The sequence below is a fragment of the Danaus plexippus genome, chromosome 23 (assembly GCF_018135715.1).
Source record: "Danaus plexippus chromosome 23, MEX_DaPlex, whole genome shotgun sequence".
NCBI lineage: Eukaryota > Metazoa > Arthropoda > Insecta > Lepidoptera > Nymphalidae > Danaus > Danaus plexippus.
Window position 1 is genome coordinate 1,094,917 of NC_083551.1, and position 23,322 is coordinate 1,118,238.

General features: G+C 27.7%; 2 protein-coding genes across 2 annotated transcripts in view; one reads left to right on the forward strand and one right to left on the reverse strand.

Annotated features, from left to right (window-relative positions):
* Positions 1 to 11,553, reverse strand: part of LOC116774814 (ABC transporter G family member 20) — a 41,343-nt gene extending 29,790 nt beyond the window's left edge. Inside the window, exon 1 of the mRNA XM_032667578.2 lies at positions 11,415 to 11,553. The gene's annotated coding sequence lies outside the window, so the exon portion shown is untranslated. The remainder of the gene's footprint in view (positions 1 to 11,414) is intronic.
* Positions 11,554 to 17,977: 6,424 nt separating this feature from the next.
* Positions 17,978 to 23,322, forward strand: part of LOC116774664 (ABC transporter G family member 20) — a 31,766-nt gene continuing 26,421 nt past the window's right edge. Inside the window, exon 1 of the mRNA XM_032667370.2 lies at positions 17,978 to 18,173. The gene's annotated coding sequence lies outside the window, so the exon portion shown is untranslated. The remainder of the gene's footprint in view (positions 18,174 to 23,322) is intronic.

Genomic DNA, 23,322 nt, shown 5'->3' on the forward strand with positions numbered 1-23,322 from the left:
CACAAATAGACAGTATAAAGTACAATATAAACACCATACAAACAGACAAATCACTAATGTGAAAGTTCAAAAAAATAATAGAGTATAATATTGAGGCAATGACCAAGACATAAGGCTTCCACTTACAGAGCGATAACGGGCAGGATCATGTTTCTTGAATTCTTCTCGCAATAAAGATCGGAGCTGTTTCTCTGGGCGTTGATGTTGATGAATTGAATATATTTTATATGGCAAATATTCAATTTTATTCACTGTTTTGTAATTTAAATTGCCAGGATATGGAAAAAGTTTATTTATAGATATATATATATCTGTATGATAATTCTTTTCACAATTGTCACTTTTCCACCGAATTTAACACTTTAAATAAAGGAGAGACGTTTCCGGGGACTCTTTGAATCCCTTTACGCTGCCACCAAATGTTATGAGCCTCGGGGTCGAAGGGTTTTTAAAAAAAAGATTTAGTATGGAAAGTAGACACGACCGTTTTTTATGGATGATGGATTGAGACTGAAATGTGTGATGGATGGCTGAGAGGGGGCAAGGAGAAGAGGTGCTGATGAGGCAGGAATAAGGTATAGAGTCAGCAGAAAAGGGTGCATTGGGAATATGTAACAGTACGCAAAAGGTGAGAATAATTTTAGTCCTCAAACATTTAAAATTTCTGATAGATAAATTATGTTTTGCTGACTTGGGACTTGCAGGAGTTTTTTTTTATAAATAGTTAGTCCAAGGTTTTTGACATTGCCCAAAAACGGTACCACATGGTCATTATAAAATGTTATATGTGCGATATTTTCGAATATAATTTTGTTGCGACCATATCTGCTGCCAATATTCGTTGCTTTTATTTCTTAACATTCAGAACCGGACCAGAAAAGACGGAACATTGCTCGATCGCTTGGATTACAGTTTCAAAACTGTGGTCTGTTGTATTTTGATTAACAATTATAATAAAACTCGCATCAATTTTAAGACGATAACCCATACCTTTGAGTATTGATGTTATAAATAATTTCCACAAAGGATAACAAGAATACTCCATAATATGAAAACCAAAAAAAACCGCCGTTTCAAATAAATTTTTGTAAGCACTGTTTACCACCTGGAATATAAGAGCTTCTGGTTTTCGCTAATGACTCACTATGTTAGAATTCCAAACTAGTTGCCTTTAGCACTTAACACTATTCATATTTTTCTAAGAATGTTTTCTCATGTTTGCTCTGTCCAAGGCCGTATGAAGGTTTCCATTGAAATTGAATATTTATTTCCAATATTGTGAAATAATGTTTCAAATTGAATTTAATGGTACAATAAAATATTGTCTTCTAAATCTGATGAATGCCATGCTATAATATTTATTAATAAAACTGTAATATGAACTTTGTCGGTTTTCGAAGATTTTCCTTTGGACTGTTATATATTTTATTTTTTGATTTCTATAAAATAAAAATATGTCCGGTAAGAAAATCATTATAAACAAATAACAATGCTGCCTGAAGGTTAATTATTGGTTGAAATTAACCGCTTGATAACCTTTAAAAGCCTTACACGGTTGCGCCTGACATGCTTCCTTGAACATGTAGGAATAGCTAAATATACCAATATCCATGTCATGCGAGCCACTTGCGTCTGCGCATTTAAGTACAATTTTGTTTAATTTTATTATTTAAAGAGAATCACGAAACAACATAATTCTCAAACAATTATCATGCACACTATATTTAGTTTTACATTATTTTATTTTATTTACATTAAGATTTTTAATAATATAATATCAAAAATTAACAGTATGTTAAATCTGTATTTAGAACATAGATATTTTTTAACTAATAATAAAAGCACAATATGTCATATAAAATCACTATTTTCATCAAAGTATACTATACTAAGTAAGAGTATAAAATATATTGAGTGTGTGAAGAGCAAACATAACTCTACTAAGCAGATGCTCGTAGTATTACGTAATAATATGAAAGATTGACAACAGAGCTATTGTTTATATTTTATGTACGTTTTTTAATAGAATATGTTCCGTTTCCATTCTAAAACAGCATTCGGTTCCCATTACATTTTAAAATTTACAACGTAAAATATTACATAATATATATTATTAATTTACAATGTTTCCGGTTATTTTGTTTGAAAAGTAAACCACGTGTAAGGGCGCTTTTAACACAAACTAATTATTCATACAAATAACATATCATTATGTTTCATTTTTATATAGCTATGTGTGTAATTTTATGTAAATAAAAATTAACACAATTCTTAGACGATTTAATTCATTCAGACTCATAGTACTATGTTTGTCTTGATATAATTTTATAATAAATTTTGTTATATCCTTGTTATAAGTAAAATCTTGAATTTTATTAGCTGTCATAAAAACTTTGCAAAATTCTTAGCTGTAAACGGCATTACTTAAATTTTGTTAAGTAATATCGATCTATACGGACACATTAAATAATTTTCACTTCTTTAGTCCTTTTCCGATCCTGTTCGTTTATGAAGAGGAATATTGAAAATAAGTCCTTTTTTCACGTTTTCAAATTTATATTTAAATTTATATAACACAGAATATAAGTGTTGTTTTTGAATATATACGTAGATCATAAACATTATAAAGGTCTCAATAAGTCAACTCATAACGAGTCGGTTGAATAAGTGATATAAATGATTTTTAATTCTTATTAATTATAAAAACATATTTAATTTAATTATAAGCAAACTTTAACGACTTAAATCTTATAAAATAAGATAGAAAATGGTGTTTTTTTATCTCGTCTGTTGTAAAGTAAATGAAACGTCGGGTAAAATGTAAAATAATATATGTATATAAAATACGCGTAATTTAAAAAACATAGTTTAATTTTATAGTTATAAACAAATACAAAATCATCTATAACTGTCGGGTTTAACTGTGTGGTGACCAAGTGTCATACATAATGCGAGAGATGATTTAGCTTTTAAATGAAACTAGTATTATTCGGATTTACTTCAGACATTCACACCTCGTCTGCCCGTGATCACGGTTGCTGCAAAGTAACCGAAACGTCGGGATTATGTAGTTTTTAAATAATAAAATCCGCGTAGTATATCCGAATAATACTAGTTTCATTTAAATGAATACTCGCGAAAATCTTAGATCTCATTATGATTTAGCTTTTATTCTGGTAAAAAGTCATAAAACCGACACACGTTACTTCATTCTTTGAGTAATTCCATGAAATAACAACGACTTAGTTTACTGCTTAAACAATCACACAAAAACACATAATTCTAGTAATTTTCTTAATAGAATTTTCAGTGGCTAAAAATAAAGATATACAATTTTTAATCATAAACAAATAAACTGCGGGCGAATTATGTGCACTCGTGTGTATAAAATTGATAAAAAAAATCCCAGACTCAAAGTTTATTTAAACTATTAAAGTATCTCAAATGCGAATAATAAAAAGAAATATCTTTTAATTTATTATAAGTATAATAATATTGTAATTGTGGCAATCTTCATACAAACGTGATGTTTATATACAAGTTTTTGCTAATCTATATTACTGATGATGATAATGAAAACATTCGCTTGATAGAAAAAAATAATGATTGTAAGAAAATTAATTGCATTAAATACAAATTAACTTAAACATTTTTAAATAGTTTATTGAAAAGAAACCTTAGGCTTTTCTGTTACTAGCAAAACGTTAAGCACCTTAACAAGTACGGTAAGAAGACAAAAAGGGCAACAAACGAAATAATGTACAACGTGGTAATTAAGTTACTACAGTTTTTTTTTTATTATTTATAAAAGGTTTATATACTTTTTATTACTAAAGTATTTTGTCAGTCATTTAATAGTCTTTGAGACTTTTAGAATTATGATCAAATATGTATATATTTTTTACTCTTTTATCATAAAAATAAAACCATTTTTGAAAAAACCCGTCGTCCCGAGGATAATTTTAAGATGATATATACATATTAACATGATAGTCAGTCAGTGAAAATCACGTCATTATATAACTATACCTTCAATATTTTTTAATTAACGTTTTATAAGAAAAAATCTTATATAGAAAAACACGCTCAAGTATAAAAACCGTTCAATAAATAATCATCGTAAGAGAATTGTTTTTTTTATGTACATATGTTAAAAATATGACCACCTATCCGCCTTCAGTCTCTTAAGCTAAATAATCTTATAATGGCAAAAAACTGACCTTCACAGTTTTTTGTCTCCTAAAATCACTTGAAGCATGTAAAGAATTTATTAAATACTAAATTTTAATACGTGCCATTTTGAGTGTCAATTCACCTTCCTTATTATTTTCACATCCTTATAATAGATTAACATTCGGTTGTTAAACGATAAAGTGGTTGTTTTTTTTGTACTGATATTTTAATAATGTAATAAAATAAAATCGTGGTGTGTATAATTATGTTATTCTCTCGCTGGCGATGCTTCTCGTTCTAAAAATAAAATATATAACCTTAACGGTTTGGAAGATACAAATACATGTACGAATTGTTTATTCCAACCACATGCGAATACGTAATTATATTTTTAAAGAATCTCTTAAAATTGCTTTGAAGTTATTTTTTGAAATATTAATTATATATAGTATATTAATTGGTACTTGATGAATTTTAATAAATTTAGAAACACCATAGAAATTTTGAACTAATTGAACCGTTATAAAATGTTAACAATCTTGAATTCATAGTTATGAAACTGAAAAAAAAAATTATCGAGTCTACGTCTAGTTATGTAAAAATATAGAATTCATATAATATGGGACGATGTCTTTACATCATATTACTCGAAAATTAAATTAAAATTTATAGCTACCTGCAATATGTCCCCAATAATTTATTATGTATTGACCAGGAAACAGATTCTTCATGTAATTGTAGGAAATATATCCTTCAAAAATTTATGGATGCAAGTTTTTCAAACAATTTGCTACTAATTTTTTAATATATACGAGTCTATTTCTGGATTGTAAAATAAATGCTTATTTAATGTACCAATTCATATTAATAATTTTGACATTTTAGAATGGAACGTAATGATATGTTAATATTTTATAATTTTAATATAAAAATAAATAAAAAAAAAATGTTCAAAGGTTTCTAACATTTGACTTATTTATAGAATGTTCATAAAATAGTTCAATTTATAAACACCATAGTTTTGTTTTATGTAACCGACACGTGAACAGGACAAACTGACAGACATTCACATCACGTCTGCCCGTGATCACAGTTGCTGAAAAGTAACCGAAACGTCGGGATTATGTAGTTTTAACAGAAAACAAAGCACGCCTAGTATATCCGAAAAATATTAGTTTCATTTAAATTAAAATAAGATGCTATTCAATTTCCAATGTGGGTTTAGAATACGTGATATACAGCTAACGAAAATTTTGACGGGCCGTGTGAAATCTTAGTATAAAATCAGTATTAATACTTTAAGTAACGCTAAAATGCCGCTGCATAAATATATCTTCATATTTCAGATAAATAAACATATAGAACAGGATCATTATACTATTTATCTGTATACATAGCTGTACACTGAAACACGTGCAGTCAGGGTATGTAATTAGTGTTAATAATTTCAAACACTTTAAACTAATTCTATTTGGAGTATTCAAATATAAATCGATAATTCATTAATCTCCGTTGATATTAAATATTTAAATTTTTTTATAAAAAAATCACAATTCTCAATATAAGCCTTTTAAGATATTTTCTTCGTTATATTTTTAAGTTATGCACGAAAAATGTATAATTTTCAGAGATTATTTAAGAAAAACCGTCACCTAGTAAGAAAAAGGTGATTTGTATATTCATTTTGTGACATTTTAAAGTTTCTTGTTAGATGTATTTCGATGATGTATTAGTATTAATATATTTGACATTTAAATTATTTAATAAAAGGTATTTATTTAATCGGTCTCATAACAATAAAATTCAAACATAAAATAAACAGACAAAATCCTTACTTACTAATTCATATTTAGGGAGACTTACAAACAGCTATATAAACATAGTTTTGTGTTAAACAATGTGTAATTTAATTGACGTTTTAATTTTAACGTTAATTTATATGTTTGTTTTGTTTATGAAGTTAACTAACGATTATCAAATTAATAAATTAAATAAACGTTCTTATTGCTTTTAGATTTCCTGAAATATTGAAAATAAACTTAATATTTATAAATACAAACGTCTGTCAAGATTTATTAGAAGTAAAGAAAATATAAGGTAAGAAAAATATCTTTGATAGAATTGGATTTACACTAAGCGCTTAGTCTAACCTACTTGTTTACAATAACATTTTGTTTATTTAAAAAAAAAAGATTGAAGTTATATTTTTATAATTCACAATATAACTGAAAGTCGGCGTTAGACGTTTTTAATTTTATTTCTCTTTTCAACACTGGATATAAATATTGAATAGGCAATGTTGTGACAATAATATAAATTATTACCTCAAAAATATTTCGCCATAGAGAAAAGTGAGTGGAATTGTTTAAGCTGAAACAAGCATCACATTATATAATAACCTATACCACTTTAAGAATTACAAAGTACATTGAATTTAAAATATACTAATCGGTCTCTACGAGTCTTATAACATACTGTATATTAGATGAAACATTATATTGTCGAATTTATCATCTCAGCCCATCAAAAACAAGAAGTTTGCATGAAGACGTCAATTACAATACGATGTCTCAGACATTGTTGGTATAAATAGTTATCGTCCAACACTTGGTTTCAGATTTGTCATATTTATTTATCAATGGAGACCAAATGGAATCTAATAAGAGGCATGTGATTTTACCAACTTACGCTGTTTGACGTGTGTACTTAAAAATGTATTTTGAATATAATAATTTTGAATTCCGAATGTTAGATTTTTAATGGTGATATATTTTTTTGCAATTACGTTTAATTGTAACTTTGTCATCACGCGTAATAAGTCCTCTTACGTCTCGCGGCATTCAGCGCGACCTTTATCTCTTCTTCAATGTTAACTTATGGACTTAATAAAAAATGTTAGAGATTCCTAGACTATGGACTCTTATAAGTATGGAAAGCTTTGTCTTCCATGATCCCCTTTCAATGAGCTGACACCAATCACTACATTTTAACATCTTAGTTTTTAAATATATTGAACAATCTTTTTAATAACTGGTTCGTCTTGGTATCATTTAAAGGCCGAGTAAGGTCAAGTCAACAGATATTTTCTTAAGTACTCATTATTATGAAACATCAACTTGAATGTGATATGAGCTCGACAAACCTTCAGTGACTAAAGAGTTTTTATTATCCTTCATATTCTAGACAGATAAGCAATTATTACAAATCAGGAACTAGTTTAATCAGTACACTAAAATAATATAAAGCGAAATATCGATAGGGTATGGCTGGGATGACTTATTTTAAAAAAGAAAATGTTCATAGCTTCTCAATTTTGCATGCATGCGTATTTACATACTTTTCACCTGCAGTTGCAAATATTAAAACAGTATATTTAATACTCGTTAAATATTTAACAGAAGTTTTAAAAAAGTGTCAAACTAGCTGACACCCCTTAATGTATGAAATATGGACAAAGATATTTAATTGAAACATATATATATATAATATTTGGCCACACACAACCAGGAACATGTCTTTAATTTCAACGTGATTGGTGCACCGATCATATAATAATAACTTGAATGAAAAATTTTGTGAAACTAATAGCCATCCAGTTCAGTCATTAAAGACCAATTGTTAAGTAGAAAATTGATTTTGTAAATTAATTTTGTATCCAAAAATATTTTGATTTGCCGGTCTGTAACCTAATAAGAAATATTATTGCGTCACACTATGATATCAAATTAAGACATAGGTACGCTTAACGTGTAGCGAAAGTAAAATAATAATCATATCCGCTAGCACATTCACGCGGTCAAGGAATTGTGGCAAGATGAATGGAAAATTAAAAAAAAAAATACATAAAGTTACCGTCTTCTCGTATTCGCGTTTTATGTATTATATATGTATATATATATATATATAACATTATCAAATCAGCATTAATAGAGAGTTCATATTCACATATAAACATTGTAAGGGTCGTATAAACAGCACCAAAAGACCGATCAAAAGACGGATAGATATTTAACGTATGCGCTTTAAAATTACATTTTTTTTACTTTTTCTATGCGTACTAATTATCAAAAGATATTTTTTCAATAGAAAATACATGTTGGAACACACATGCATACTGAAATGAAAAATGCATGAATTGTTTTTAAAAGTCAAAATTTCCAGAAGTAGCGACTGAAGTCACGAGTAAAAACTATACCTAAATCGATTATAGTCTATTGAAACTGATATCATATAATTTTAATAAAATATCTCTATAATATTTTATTGTTCATATAAAACGTTTGAGGTCAGAATTCTCAATTGTTATGTTGGAATTCAGATTGACGTCAGCAGGTGAAGAAATTATTGCTAATGCATTTGGGAATTTTCCTTTGCTTGTTTCATAGTATTCTGGTTTACTCTGTGTATTATAAGACGGACTTAGTTTTATAGTATTTAATACAAAATAAACTATATCGCCTGAAAAACATTAGCAAGTAAAGAATCTTGATAAAACATTATTTTAGTAAGGCATGTTGTGCATTTTACGAATTTAAATTGTTACTTTAGTTATACATAAGTCGACTCTTTTAAATGATAGACAGACAGAAAATTTTCTAAATATACATACATAAGATATTTAACAAAAAAGTGGCTTAAAATTATGACTTTAATTTATTTAGAAGGCACATAAATATATGAGAGGTCGTATATATACATATATATATGTATATATATACATACATTGTGAAACGTGTTAATTCCATTTTTTTTTAATGGAAAAATTCCATGTTTTTCAATGTTATTTATATTATAATTATAGTAAACGATTCCGTTGCACTTTAAAGTATGTCTATTAGAAACCTAAGGTTTTCAATGGCGTATATAAAAATGTTTTTACCTACACATAATATCGAATATCGAACGAGATGGCGACGTACTGTCGATGCCCTCTGCCCCATCTAGGGGACATAGGACCAAGAAAGAAGAAGAAAGAAAGACACATAATATCGTACTGCTAAGTCAGGTAGATGATTGCAATAATTCTAATGATGAACACATTAAATTCCAGCTTTTCTCTCAAATTGTTTATAGCTTGTATACTTCTCGCCTGTATTCGTAAGATAATTAATTCTACATAATATTCTTAAAGCACTGCTTGCTGTAAAAAGGCTTCATAGAGTACAAAACCGGTTAACCCATACATGATTTGTTCCTTGTGACATTATCAAAATATTCTTTGCTTATTTTTATAATAATAAGGAAACGAATTTAATACTTAAAATGATGTACGATATATTGAACAAAATTAAAACAATTTAAACAATGATTTTATTTCAATAATTAATAAATGATTAAAAAATATACGAAATGAAGGTTATATACAAAATAATGAAACTATTTTCTTTTTAAATGTTCAGGAAATTGATATATAAAAGGTATCAGGTTTAATTTCATCGTATAATTAACGATTTAACGTAGATACGGATTCGATGACGTCAAAAAATTAAAGATGCAGGAAGTTGGTGTCCTGTTTTTATAAACATTACGAAGGCTTTTAAAACTCACCTTGCTTCTTAATATAGTAACTATATATACATCCTTGTATTATTCTTGTTTATCGATAATTAAATCTTTTTATCGAACACCAAACAAATGATGCCAATCAATCATTTAAAAGTTATTGCAATCAAGTTGTGAGAATCAAAAGTGTCTAAAATTATATTTATTAAAACATTATGAATTATATTTAAAAATATAGCTTGCATTGTAAACAAAAAAAAAAGGATTAAAAAGGCTTTCATCGTTTTAATATGAATCTAACGACATTAAAATGATAAATAAGTTTGTAACTTTACCAGCTATATATTGTGAATACTTGTTAAATACTTAACGAATTTTGTATAACGCCATCTGATTTTACTCACAAACATATTTCTTTTCAATAAAACATACATAAAGATAGAAATGTCATGTAGATTTTCAAAAAGGACCTCTTAAATCGGAAAAATTAGAGTAGGATTAAAGTATAGTCTAAAGAAAAAATAATAAATAAAACACAAGACTTTAGAAAAAAATCCAATTCAAAAAATCATGAAATATAGCATATACTTTATCATCTTTAGACACAAAGGAATCCCCTTTCCCGTAGATTTTAATACAACTGTAGTTATGTGTAATAAATAAAAAATTATTTATAAAAAACTGTATTCACTTATAGCTGTTCTCTAATGGTAATATTTATTTTATAAAATGATGAATTTATAAGTTTTTAATATTATTTATAAACGTACAAGTTTTTCAAGTCTTACGACAATTTTTTTTTAGATTTTAACATTTAAATTGCTAAGATATTCCATTTTAATAGTTAAATATTGTAACTAACAGATATATACCGGTCAAAATGGCCTCATGACGTCATTAACGAGATTTTCAACTATTGTAATTTACCAAATAATTAGTAACCTTAACCTGGTTTTGGTTATGTAAGTATCCGGATATTCGACTACAAGATTTTATATGCTCTGAGATTTTTTAAGATAGCTAACATACAAGCCCGTAATACATCAGTTGCAGTGGATAAGTAATTTTCTATTCCCTAAATTTAAAAAAGTAAGCCTTAAGATATATTTAGACAAAGTATTCAGGCGAAATTATTAAGAAACTAAACCTTAAATTAAAACCTCACTCCTTAAGCCAGATTGCTTATAACACATTTTAATAAAGCGACAAAAATTTATTACGAAAAATAATATTTTATCAGATTCCCGTAACACAATTACTAACTAGCCTCTAGGCGAGCAATTAGGCGTTATTAAATTTAATATATTTTAGTTTAATGATCATTTAATCACATTTAAATTAATATATTATTTAAGAAATGTTAACACCATTAATAATAATTTATTAATATATATATGATAGCACTACCATTGTAACACATAATGCGAATACAATTATGCAAATGTCAATTTAATTTATTGCAATTTGTGTAGTTTTTTTTTTTTTTTGTATCACTGTGATTTATAAGTGAATAGTAGAAAAAAAAATGTTTCCGCTTAATAAAAACAAGATTTAAATTATAATCTCATCCTAGTGGTAACTACACCGAAGGTCTGTCCGTCCTCAGCACGAAGATTATTTCTTAATGATAATTATGTGAATCAATTGCGTTCAAATAAATCTACTCGCTTTTTTCTTCTTTAATAAATATAATAAAGGTAATATTTAAAAAAAAAATGTATTACTATATTATTACTTACATATGTTTAATGAAAAAACACACTCAAGCCATAAAACAAACACAACACAACGAAAAATTTTATATAAAATATTAAAAAAAAAACAGTAATGCGCGCGCGACGCAAGATCGCTTAGCACTGAACTTGTGTCTTGCGCAGTCTGCAAAGCCTGCTCGCCTTCGTGGCAATTAATCTAAAACCATCTCTATTATAACACCAAAAAGTCCATTATCGTAAATATTGATTAAATCATATACTTAATTTCGGATTTCCTAAGTTTTGTGGAGTACTTTTTCGTCTGTGTGTAGTCTTGGTTTGCGAAATGTATGACGAAAGTGAATCACTTGGACTAAAACCCAACGGACCAAGGTGGTGTTAGTTAATCTTTTTAATTTATATGACCACACGTTCGAATTGAGTCTTGTTAACTTAGATTTTGCATTTCAAACTATACAGTTACTTTGTTCTATATTTATAAACCTGAGTATTAAAAATATTGCTGTTTATTGGAAGTTTCCAGAACATACATATAACGACCAAAATAAATAAATATAAACTAAAATAGTATTGACGCCGATTAATTATGGTAAACGTTGGAACTGTCTGTGTTTCGTTGGATGAGTCGAACTCTTACTGAGGATATAAGGTGGATTTTGTAACATGCGCACGCGCACCTGACGTTCCATCACCATATACACAAATTGTTATACACTTAAATTAAGTTGGCTCAATAAATAATATATGGTTACTGGTTGTTCATATCTCAGAACTATATCTAACAACCTTAGTTGTTTGTTGTATTTTATAAAAAATATGTCATAAAAATAACGACATATTTTTGTGAAATTAATCTCGAACTTTTGAATTATTATCTCTAGCCGACGTAAATTTAGTAACACTATATATAGGCTGAACAATTAATTAAATAATCGTGCACAAAGGAAATCGTATAAATTGGAAGAATTAAACATTTTGCATCAGAATTATTACTTTCATTGAATTCAACGTAAGTTGGACTATAATAAAAGACCCTACTTAATAACTTCAAGACATTTTGATGAAAAATAATCTACTTCATGAATCTTATTTAAGCATTTATATTATATGTCATGAGAGTTTACAAAATTAGATCTAAGACCTTCGCGAGTATTCATTTAAATAAAGCTAATATTTTACGGAACACCTCACGTTATTTTATTGACCAGATAATCATCTCGTGTGCCCGCGATCACGGTGGCTGCAAAGTATCATCATCATCAGATGCAGCTTGTCCATCAAGTGTGCCAAGTTATTAATTGCAAAATTATAATTGCTAGGCAATGGAACTTAAATGAATGGTTTGGTTATTTTACTTAACCTGTGCAACTAGACATCGCTTCTTACAATACTTCTTGATTTTAGGTAAGTAAAATAAAATAATGGTAATTAAAATATATGAAATATTTACGTACGTCGTACTAGACGAAATACCTTATATTTAGTTTGTTGTCATTTAGAAATTAGATTTTTTGCTTTAATGAGGTAATATTAATTATAATTTGATACTCACACGTGTTTCTGAGATAAGAATAGCTTCGATTTTTTAAACAAAGTAAGATCTCTTTGCAAAAGCAAAAACGAAACTTTAAAAAAAAAATATTAGGTAAAAAAGAAGTAAATGACTTGATGTGATTGTTTTAAGTATGAAAATGTTCAAACTCAGTAAATAAAATTACTTAATTCTAAGATATTCTTAGCCCTGTCATGTTATATTCATACTTTAGAATTCCATCAAAAATAACCAAACAAGTTCCTGCGTTGGCACGAAATGGGATTTTGAATGACGTCACAAAATTAACCTTCCTTTATGATCCAAACCAAACGAGTATACTTAATTGCAGCTCAACAGGTTCAACAGCCTCTAAGTTTCAAGGTTTCACCCAAAAAAATATAAATTGCAAATAAATCTAAATGTGGGATAATGACTGCGTTTTTGCCGATTGAACAACTCAATCCCAAAATGAAAACCTTTAAAAAGTAACATGAAATCAAGTTAAAAAATATTCTTCAATGTTTTCACCAGTCTCCCAACGACTCATTTTGAGAATTGCCACTACAACCGAATATAAAGGAAGAATTTGTCAGTAAGTAATTAGCAAGAACAAAATTAAATATTTGACAGAATCCTATGACTTTTCGTGTTGTTAATATTTTCCAGTATTGCATAAACTTTGCAGAAGTGATATTTTTGTATATTTATACGTGCAAAATAAAAAGACACGTTATACTGATATTAAGGTCGTATTTAAAATATTTACAATTCACATATAAATTACTGAGTTACGAAACTTGTATTTTTAGGTTAAAAAATATTCTATTATATTTAAAGCAATCGTTATAAAATATTCCAATTAATGATTTGTTGATACAAAACTGAGGAATGAGGATTATCAATCAATTATCAATCCAGGAAAAACTCACCTTTATGCGACATTGTTATGACGATTTACCTTCAAATAATGATTTTATTCAATTGTCATTGTAACGACAAACAATGGATAGCCTTAACAAAAAAATATTTAATGACACATTCACATCTTTTTAATTGTTTAAGTTCTCAACGGTTAGCAAATCCTCATTTTTCACTTTTATACAAGAAAAACAAATGAGACTATCTTATAGATTATTGGGAATCCAACGCTGTTTAAAATGTATTTTGATATAAATTGTTATTAAATTATTATTTTTTTATCAGCATGTCATTTCCGTGATAGTTGTATCTTGATTACTTGAATGACGTATTTAAAGGTTAATTTAACGTAAGAAATAATATTTAAAAAACAAACACATCTTTATGTCAATTGTCTAAACTTTTTGGTGATAACATAGTGTTACAATACACCGGTCAATGGCGGGATAACCACAACCCCAGCCGGTAAACTGCCAGGAAGAGGCTACAGCAAGCCTTGGGGTCTAAATAGCCCCAAAAAGTTCTGTTGCAGAAGGCAAGGGAAACCACTGCAACTATCTTCCCAAGAAAGTCATCATGTATACGGATACTGATACATGGTGACCACGACGAGTCTGCAAAGACTTTTGCGACGATGATGATTACAATAATGTTATGGTAAATAAGCAAGTGTCACCAATACATATAGTGTAAATAACAATTAAACTTTATATAAGATTTAGAAATTTATACCGAAATATGAACGTGAGTTCTTGAAGAATAATTGTCTTTCTAACAGTCATCATCTATATTTGTCGTATGTTTTATTTACTAGCAGAAAAGTGTTCAAATTGTAAAAAAAAAAACAATTGTTTCATATACAATTATGAAATATTAATTGAAAATAATATTTCTAACATGTAAAATCACTACTTGTATCTTTGTAGAAACCGTACAAAAATATAACATTTCAAATATATATTTTTTTATACAAACTTTTCCGTTAACATAAGAGTAAATGATTCAACATGACATTTACAAGACAACTACTACAATTCTTGGCATTTGTTCAAGTAGAACACAATTATTATGACTATAAACATAAACAGAAACACTATATATGGTATATTTAAGCACTATCGTTTACGAGTTACATGCTCTGACATAAACCTGCTCTGATATACATATATATATATATATATACATATATCATATCAACGAATATATTAGGGTAATCTATATATAAAAGTCCATTGTCTCCAGTACAATTAATAAATCACAATATATACAACAAAGATTAAGTAACGAAAGTGTAATTTTTTTAATCTCATATACATTAAAAGTTTTAAGACTCGTTTTATTCGAAAGAAACGTTCATAATTCAATAACAAATATTTAAGTGAGCTATACACTGTATTTACAATGTATAATAGATTAATTATCGTTTCAACTACAGTCTCGGTTGTGGAACATAGGATGTTACTTAACTACTTCCAATTATATCAGTGGCACAAGAAGGACATTATAAGTGAAGAAAATAAGGAATTCTGGATATTTATTTGTATCCCCATGAGGCATATCTCAAAAATACAATAAACATTGTATGTAATTAGTCGGACGTGGCTTCAAAAATTAGGTTATTAATATCTTTTATAAAATAAATTATTTGAAACATCTATATCTAATACTATAAAGAAATGTAAGAACATTAATCATCAGCAATATCAGGGTAAATATGTTAACAAAGGCACGTAAATATTTTACATTTTAAACAGACAGGCACGTACAGAAGAACAAAATGAAAGTCACGAAAAATAATGATGCTGTTATGAACTTCGGAGGCGTCTTGTTTTGAAGATCAAATATTAGTAAATCGATCTTTGTAACACTACACACGGTAACGACATTTCAAAGAACAATTACAACGTCATAAAGTTTGTTGCAGTAAATATTATTAATTGTTTGAGATTAACACAATTACATTGGACCAAATAGGAAATGAAATACACCCACTGCATATTAGTTTACTAATAGATAAATAGAAATAGGTAGATAATAAATTTAAAGTACAACATTTATAAGCCGAGAACAAAACCGTGGAAATATATAAGTACATAGATACTGGAATTACGTTTTGTTATAGAACAGATTATATCAGTGAATGTCTGTCGGGGTTGAATGACCACTTATGAGTTATACTGGACTCTCGGATTGTTTTCGAATTTTAACTTAAACTAAAAATTTACGCACTTTAGATCTATTTCTTATAATTATAAGAACTATTCTTTATAATAATTATGAATAAGATAGAACTAGACTCGTTTTTCGATAATTACGACAATTGGAGTGATATGCAGAAATAGTATCAAAAGTAGATTATTCAAACGCCATCTCTTGACAAGCAATGAAATGACGTCGAAGTAAAATTGAATGTCTTTTTCGGTATAAATGCCATCTACAGAAACTTTTGCGAAGCACTTAGTAAACTCACTTACCTAGTAAAGCCATCTATCGTCATGATCATAAATTACTAAGCTATCTCATGTACTATCACGAGCGCCCTCTATATTCATTAATTATTTACTTGTTTATTTACTTTCTTACACCCTTAACAAGTCACACAATTTTGAATCTACCTTAATTTTCTTTTTTAATTCAAGCGACCGCATCATAGAGTAATATAAATCATTAATTGTCATAGATGTCTCAAAATAACTACTTATTTAATATGAAATATCTAGGTATATTATTAGGTATACATTTTGAATTGTAAAATTGAGGCACTTACCGCGGAAGTTATTCGGACTCACATAATTATGTCAAAACTCAATCGGTTGTGAAAAAATAATTATATAATATACACTGGCCTCAGAGACTTCTATATTTGTTTGTTTTAGAGGTCGGCAAGAAAACTATTAGACATTGGACATCGAATTGAAATCTTATTGAAGGCTGCAATGAATTATTTTCAACATACGGAACACTATTGCAATATTCCAAACAGCCTATGGTTTTGTTTATATAAAATCATAATACCCTATGATGCTCAAAACTACAAATAAACTTTCTTTTATGACTAACCTTGCATTGATTCGTCATTTGAAATAATATTTTGTTGCCTTACATCTTAAGAAATCAGTCTTAACATTTGAATCGAGCACTTTTAAATATTTTTATGCCAAGACAAAATAACTTCAATGAATAATATTTACGTTTACTACAAAATCGTTTAATTTGAAATTTGCTTCAAAGAAAGGTTCACTTAGTGTGACATCATAAAGAAGGCCTATAAAAGAAGAGAGGTGGCAACCAGCATTTTCGTTTCTTACATAAATGTTCTAGGGTATTCATTTTCAGTATTATAGTGTATACTACTATAATACTTATTATAATAGTTAAATATTTACACTTAGTATAATACTTACATATACGGACATGTTTTCATATATATAAAATTTAAATAATTTAATCATCAACCGTCACCTTGACTTGTCAATTCTGAACAAATTTAACGAATAAGATTTAAATCTCCTTACTTAAAATGTTGTAAATTTAAGCTCATTAGAATTTTATAAGGTTTAGTGTTTTGATTACTTTAATCCGAATTAATAATTTATTATTATAATATAATGATAATAATAATAATATTGTTTTGTTTCATTTTGTGATTTACACGGTGGTTACTGCAACTTTATGAACAAAAAGTAGGTACTTGTTTTAGGACGTCATGCAAATGTTATTTTGTCTGTCAGCCGGTTACTTTTCCTGCAAACTGATTATAATGAAATTTTATGTGTCAGAAGAGATCATGGCTGATATTTAGAAAGAAACGAGCAAAGGTAAAAAAAAGATAAATAAGAATAATGTATAATATATAAGATGTATGCTAAAATACAGCACGATCTAACATTAAAATAATAAAAACATACTTGAAACTTAGAGAACAATAAACAATTTATGTAAAAAAAATTACTTCACCGAAACTATAATTATAACGACGTCCATCTTTAATTGATATTTTTAATAGCAAACTTTAAATTGCTTTTGGCAATATAGTAAGTTGAACATGAACAAATTTTTAAGTTGCCGCGTCTCAAGGTTTGTAACTCTATGTCGCTGGGAGAGAGCGATCTCTCGACCGCTATCTGGCAGTTAACAATCAGACGCGTCACGCGTTGGTTGCCTAAAAAATACTTTCAAAACACTACGGCAAACTTTTATCAACCTTAACCTCTTTTTATAAAATAAAATTGGAACTCAAATAATATATAAAGCTGGTGACATTGTTTTTTTTTATAGTGCAAGTGCTCGGTTTAATTACAAAAGGAAGTTGTATTTTAATCTTTTTTTTGGTGAGTATTTTTCTCGACCTATATGAGTAATTGGTAAATTTTAATAAACTATAATTTTTTTCTGTTTCCGCTCTATTTGCTTTGATCTTAAAAATAAAAATGAAATGCCGAATTCAGGTCGTCGAATTATATAAGTGATAAACTAAAAAAAAAAATATCAAAGGTGTTAAAAATATATATTTAACTCAAAAAGAGTCATAAAATTTATGTAATCATATTAAAAAAATAGGACGGATTTTGATTATATTCGCAAGAGATTCAGAATATGATAGTGTGACACAATATAATGATGTAACATTTTTAACAAGCAGGTATAAGCAATTTATTCACATAACATTGGCTACAATAATAAAGAACTCAATATGCTGTAACAAACGGAAAATAATCATTGATAATGAAATCCAAATATATTTATATTAAGAACCGCAGCTGTTTAATATTTTACACGTTCGTAAAAAATATGATGCGTACAAATAATCGTCTTAAAATATCTTTATCTAACTATAAAATGTTAAAACACTAGGTACCAGACCCGGCTTCGCACGGGCTCTTTACAAATAATATAAAATAGCCTATTTAGCCTACTTTTAAAATTTGTAAAATGGATATAGTATGTTATTCTCAAGGTATAGACATATGCCAACGATTACTTTTCTTTACACCTATATAAGACACACAATTCCACCATATATTATTTTGTTACATCTCAAAGACTTTAGGCAGCGTTTTCGTTTAAAGCTCTCAGACGGCTCATGTTTTCCCGACATCTTCAACAAATATCATTAATGTACACACAAGTAAATACAAAAACTTAACAAATTATATACTAAAACCTTCCTCGAGAATCACGCTATCGAGTGGTGATAACTGTTTGATAATAGGTGCGGTAGTTTTTCCGTTTATCGCTAACAGACAGACAGACGGGGCGGGGAGTGATTTAGTCTTATAATATGTATTGATGATTTATATATACAAGTAAAAAAAGTTAATTATAATTAACGAAGCAGAATAAGTCGAAAGACAAATTATCATTATGAATTGTCATTAAAAAAATATATATGTGTCAATATTATATGACATAAAGTTAACGAAAAAACCAAATGACTAACATAAATTACTAGCAGCCGTGGAAAATTCAAAAGGGCCGTCGGAAATGTCAAGTTGCTTAACACGTATTAACATTTATCCTTTAATAAATCTTTAAATGTTCTTTTAATTATCACCTTCGTAATATTCATCTCAATCATTTGGAACACCATAAGCCTATTGAAGAATTCATATGTATTGTTACAATTTAATTTTTATATACAAAATATAACTTAAGACACGCGTGTATTAAAACAAAAAAAAAGTTTTTTTTTTCGCATAAATTATTTATATTAGAAATCCAATATGCTACTAAAGATCAAGAATATATAATTGCATTATTATTTTTAAAGAAGATAATAAATTGTTGTGTTAATGCATATTATTATTGACTGCGCACGCACAGTAAAATTGCAATCTTGCTATTGCATGCGTTCCCCAAACGAGACAATAGCTGTGTAATCTCACGTGCCTATAATCATAGCGACTTTGCCCTAAAAATACACAGACATTAAATATTTCTACCAAGCGACCTGTTGTTGCAAAAATAAAGAAAATGAAATGTATGTATGTAAAATAGTTAATGAGTTAATGATTTATAATGTTAAATGCGATATTTAATTTTAATTTTTAAGCCATAATATTATAAACCTCGTCAAGGTTAATTGGATAGAATATAGCTAAATTGACATTTGAAAATAATCTAATAGGTTATAATATTTCTTTTCAATGCCTTGTTTTATTTTGACAGATGAATTGCAAAATCGTTATATAATAATTTTTAATACCTAACTAGTCATGTTTTGACCTTATTAAGATTCCACATTTTAAAATATTTTATTTATCAAGAAAACAACAAAACATGTTATTTTCAAAACAGGTAATAAACTTTATGTCTCACTGTTTTTTTGTACATGAATGAAGTATTTCTATCGTGCTTTTATATTAATATTAGAATTTTATAAAAAAAAATTGTTTTCCTTTTTCGCAAAATATACTAATAGCAGTGGTATTTTAAAAACCTCTTGAAGAAGGAATTAAATACAAAACATTAGGAATAATAAAGATGTACATATGTGAGTTAAGAGCTAATTGTTTTGTACCTTCGTATAAAGAAAATCAAATTCTAGAAATCTAACTAGACATGATCTTTCTCTTTCACATTCTAGTCGTGGGAAAGAGATAAAAATCAACACAATACTCGAGAGACATTTGAATTCCATTTACAAAGGTCTATGAATGACATACGAGTCCATGGTAGGAAACTGGAATTGGATATTTTGTAAATAATACCATTCTTAATATATGAAATTATTTTTTTAACAGCAACTCAACTGTAATAAACTTAACCATAATCAACTTTAAACACAACAAAAACATTTGACTTCATATGTTAAATGTGATTTTTATACTTAAAAAATAATCAAAGTTAAATATAAGTATATTGTACAAACAGTACCTATTGTTTATTGTAAACAAAACTCTCATTTACTTGTCGCCTTTCGTTTCGCGTTTGATTTTTTTCTTTTATAAATCATGTTATATATTGTAAATAAACTAAAAGTTATCAGCACGCAAAATTGCATATCAATCAAGGTCATAAACGAAATACTCTAAGGAAACAGTTGCGAGAGCACTTGGAATCATTTTCAGTACGCCACACGAATATATATCCGCACTTATTTACCAAGGACAAGTGTTACAAGCTCGCTCGTGACAGGACTCTCAAATAAACAAGGTTAATTTCACTTGGTAATAGATACGCGTCGAGAACGGGGTTTATTGAACCTGTGAAGAAAAATATATATAAATATACGGAGCAATTGTATGATTCATTGAACATGGTTTGTTTTTGTTTGTTACTTAAGAAGTAGTAATTTTCAATAGCAATAACCCCGCATTGTTGGAGCCAAATCAAAATTTTTAATTTACTTAGTATATATAATTCTGAATAATAAACGTATTTAACAAAACCAATGAACTTTCGCAAGATACCAGTTTAAAGTCCGGTAACTCTTACTTCTAATTTGTAGAATGATCACCATGTTTTTAGATAAAATATGTAGTCGCGACAAACGACGGGTCAGACCAACAGTCTAGATAACAAATCTACACACAAATGGCCTATTATTTTTAGATTATTATAGTTAATGAAACATAAATGATCAGAGAAGAAATTAATACAAAAACATATGGGACTAAAGCATTTTCATAATCATTGTTTATACTTAGATTTCACTGAAAAGAGATATCAGAAATGCCAAAATAATCTTTAACAAACATATCGTTATAACAGCATGGCATTGCGATCCCTATACGTTATGACAAAAAACATTTCCATAAGAAACATCAAATAATTGAGCCCACGAGGAAACTACATTCTCTAGTCATTTGTCCAGTGTCCCAGTTTCCGCGATTTATCTAACATACATACATACATCCTTCCGCATTTGTAACAATGATTAGTTACAGAGACATCTTTAAACCAAATATTTTATCATTTATTGACAAAAACAATTAAATTTAAAAATATCAATCTATATTCAAATGAAATATTTATAACAAAAAATAGATTTACATATTAGAAAATAATTTCGTAACTGAAAATCAAATATTAGGTTTTCGCGTTGGTTGATCGGAGGAAATAATTTTAGTCGAAGTAATTTTTGTTTGGAATTATTTCTGTTACGAAATTTTTTAACATGTTCTTCCTAACAAACGTCTATTTACATCAGCAGCGATATGGCATCTTATTAATTATCGTTAACATATAATGTTTATGACATTTTATTAAAGTCGTGTTAAAATAATTTTAGATATAAAGATACCCTCCAAAATTAACTATAATAAGTGATATTACAACTATCATATTTTATTTCAATACAGGAATTAAATACTATAATATACTATCATATAAAATCGTACAACTAGAACTAAAATTTAATAATGTTTTTATGTGTAATTAGTTTATAACAATTCTTAAATATTTAATGTTTTTTATATTTCCTTTAAATCTCCCTCAGAGGCCACAAGATTATAATAGCTTCCGATATTTAATTTAGCTGATATTTGAGTATTATTTGTCTATTTAAATCTGTAAATCGATTTTTACCGATTATATTTATAAGAGTACATCCGATTTAACTCGAATTTTCTATCAGTTTTTCATGGATCTATCCAAATACTTTATATAATACAATATAACTTTTACATTTAGAAATCAATATCTACGTCGTACGCCTTCATGCGTAATGATTCAGCTCGCGTCCGTTACAAATATGTGAGATTAAAAATAACTACTTTTAAATACTAAATAGATATGAAAACTATCAATATTATTGATCGTCTTTAAAGTGTACTTTGTACATTGATTATTATATTGTATTTTTTGTATTAATTTTATGTTTTTATATTTAAAAAAATTTAAGTACGTAACAAATAAATTGTGAAATTCCTTACCAAAATCTTTAACTCAATTAAATCACAAATAATATAGTGTTATGGTTAAGAAGCATACAATCTTTGCATAATATTTCAGTCATTTTGGTGATAACAAAAAACATGATATCTTACTGAACACAAACACACATTCTGTCCCCTTAACAAATTGTATGCTTAAAGTACACCTGTTTTTAGGTTTGATATAAATTAATCATTTTTATATTATGTATAGAATAGCTTATTAAAAATAAACTTTATAAAAACTGCGAGTAGTAATTAAGTAGGTACCTAGTTTAACATGGAAAAGTTAACAAGCGTTGGTAATTAGTACTTTATTGTATGTCTTGAAGATTGTTGTAATTTTATTATTGCGTAGTTCATTGTGATTGAATAGGCATACAATTAATCATAAAAATATAAAACCTTTTACGGTCATGCAAATTAAATACGCAATTATGTCTTCGTCTTCTCATAATTTTCATCATCAACGTATTGTTTGTTTATATTGTTCAAATTAGCTGATAATAAATTCATTCTTTATTAGAGAACTTGTAAATAGCCAGAGGTAGCAAAATGATACTTGCCATTTGTAGGTCAACTTCTTCTATGTCGTTATTTCAAC